Below are 3,042 nucleotides of genomic sequence, written 5' to 3' on the forward strand. Positions count from 1 at the left end.
GAGGCAAGGATCATCTCTTAATGACATCCAGAAAACCTTGCCTCTCCCTGAAGGAAAAACTAATAGCTCCCTAGCATCATTCTCAATAGAATTTCTCTCGGGGATTACTTTTGCATTTAGCTTTTATTTTTTTCCTGGAAACTTGCCTTGGATGGCTTACTGTTCAGTGATAAGCATTGTAAGAGATCCCACAAATATTTGCAGGGTTCATTCATGCTGTTGGTTGATGTCACTAATTTTTCTTTATGTTCCTTTCCAGTTTTAAGTAAAGCTGTTGTTTCTGATTTTTTTTTTTGGCATCTCCTGTGCATCAGCAAGTTGCAGTTAGGTTGGCACTTGTTAAATATTTAGAACTACTACTTTCCTATCCTCTTGATTTTCTTCTATGCCTATCTCACCGAATAAAATATATCCTCATCATTTTCTTTCTCTCATGCAGTTTCAGAATTACTGACCAACACAAAGTATGTGTTCTTGAGATGACAGGAGAAATGCCTGAACAAATATGCTCTTCTACATGTTACTCCAGTTAAAAACATAGCAAACTTTTGGTTCAAGAAGAGGTAACTCAAAAGCATAAAGTGAATTAAAGTAGATTAATGAAAAGAAGTTGAGCAGTGAAGACCTATATACTACCATTATGGCTTCCATCACATTAGTCACAGCTGGTAGTTTTTTTGTCTTTTCATTTTTTTTGTTGTTGTTTTTGAAATAAGTATTTCTTACCTACTTTAAAAGAGGAGCAATTGTTAATTGGTTAACCAGGAGCTAGCCACTAAGTGCTGCAGATGCTGGGATTCACTGGCTAGAACAAAAATGCTGGAAACAGGCTGCAGTACACTGGACAGTTTTGTTAAGGCAGTTCATATTCATGAGGAAGGACATGAGCTTTACTCCTGAGCATGTATCTACTGAATGACCTATGCATATAAGATTGGTTAAGGTTGGGATTAATTTTAGCAGAAATGCTCTGCAGTCAATTTGCATTGGCCTTCTGCTTAGTGGTGGTTGGAGCTCAGTTATTTTTGGAGAAGATCATATCATATGGGATGGCTATGGCGTTGCAGAGAAATATGAGCTTTCTTCTACGCCCCCTGTCCATCTACATCACTCACAGGTTCCATATTGCTGAAGCTTACTGGATTTGGGTTGCCTTCAAATTCAGATAGAGTTCACATCTGCTCTGAACATGGTCTTGCAAAATACAGTGATATTCATGCTGATTCTGAGCCACCCTCATTCCCATCCAGAATGTTTTAAAAGTGACTGATGCCTGCCAGTGTCTTTCCTTTTTTGGATGACCGACTCAAAGCACTTGAAAAGGGCTGGATTTTCAGAAAGGGCTGAACATCTGTGCTTGGGCTCACACTTTATTCTAGTTGTTTGGAGCTGGAAGGCATGCAGTGACCCATCACTTCTAAAGAAAAGCCACACTGAAGGGGTGGATCAAAGCTGCATAATTGCATGTACTTCGGAAACAGAAAAGGAGGAAAAATCATAGGATCATGGAATGGCTTAGGTTGGAAGGGACCTTATGGATAATCTGGTTCCAACCCACTGTTGTGAGCAAGATTGCCTTCTCCCCACCTCGGGCTGCCCAGGGCCCCATCTAACCTGGCCTAGAGCACCTCCAGGGATGGGGCACCACAACTTCTTCACACAACTGTGCCAGTGTCAGGTTTGACCCAGCCATCCTAGAACATGGGCCAGCTCCAACTGCATCATGACACATGGACATGTGAGTAGATCCATGTCTTGTGCTCTTAGGAGTCTCCTATACGTAATAGTCTTCAGTCACACAGCACAGGGTCTTTTCAACTTTGGATTATTGCTTCTGCAGACACAGACAATTTTCTTTTGAAATATATATTCATTTAGTGCTCAGTGCCCACCTACTGAATTCCCAGGCTCTGGATTCCAGGTTTCCTCACCCTGTCAGAGAATCCGGTAGTAATTTATGTAGCAGGCCCAAGGTCTGGCTCAAAAGCTGCGCTGTCTGTGCCAATGCAGTTGCAACATTTTTTCACATTAAAATATTTAATAGGTTTGAGTATGGACGTGAACCCTTATGGAGTGCTACTCTGGAACGTATTTCCTATATTTTCATTCTACTGGTTGTTTCTCAAGTTTCTTGTGCATTTCTAACATTGTAGAATTCAGTTATGTATAATTATATTTATTTCCTGAACCCTGGGGTCACTGTAGAATCTAAGATTGATGCAAGATACTGAAGTAAGGATTAAGAACTGCTTTTAAAGATGCATGAGGAATCTGGCAGCTTGCCAGCCCCCAGGATAATGGAGTTGCTATAACCTCTGTCAAAATCAGTGGTTTAGGAAGGAACTAGAGACACAGGTAGCACATGTGTAGTGTGGATTTAAGAGTAGGGTGAGGAAGTGAAGGGAATTATTTGAGTGGTTATTTTGGAGAACTGAGGGTATAGTAGCAAGGGCAGCCATAGAGGATGTGAGAATGGAGTTAAGGTTATCACAGCAGGGGTTATAAGACAAAAACCCACAGGAAACAAGGTTTCATTAGCTCTACAGCTTGCTGAACAAGTTGTTTTAATTAAGCTTCCCTTCCATTTCTAAAGGGAAAATGGAGGAAGAATAAAAAAAGGAAAGGGAAAAACCTGAAAAAATAAAACAAAAACCATGAAACAACATTTCACATGTGTATATATTCTTCTGCTGCACCACTCCTTTTCACCCTAGGAACACAGTTAATCAAATATTCTTTTTCTTTAAATCAATTTGTAATAGTCATTTGTATGACCTGCTTGGAGATCCCTCTAGTTAGAGCTAAGCATTTTTAAATGTGATGCAGTAGACTCATGGTCATGTCCAATAAATAAGAAGTCTAGAGGTAAAGCCTTCTCAACTCTATGATAATTTTCCTATTTATCTCGGTGGGGCTGGTGTTTCAGGCTTTGTGTTAGACAAGTGGTTAGACATAATTAACATCTGTCCATAAGTTAGAGTTGCTTGGGTCAGGGGCTATAGCTAAAAGAAAATTGATCAGCAGGAATCTGCCAAATCTGAT

The sequence above is a fragment of the Meleagris gallopavo genome, chromosome 2 (assembly GCF_000146605.3).
Source record: "Meleagris gallopavo isolate NT-WF06-2002-E0010 breed Aviagen turkey brand Nicholas breeding stock chromosome 2, Turkey_5.1, whole genome shotgun sequence".
Taxonomy (NCBI): Eukaryota; Metazoa; Chordata; class Aves; order Galliformes; family Phasianidae; genus Meleagris; species Meleagris gallopavo.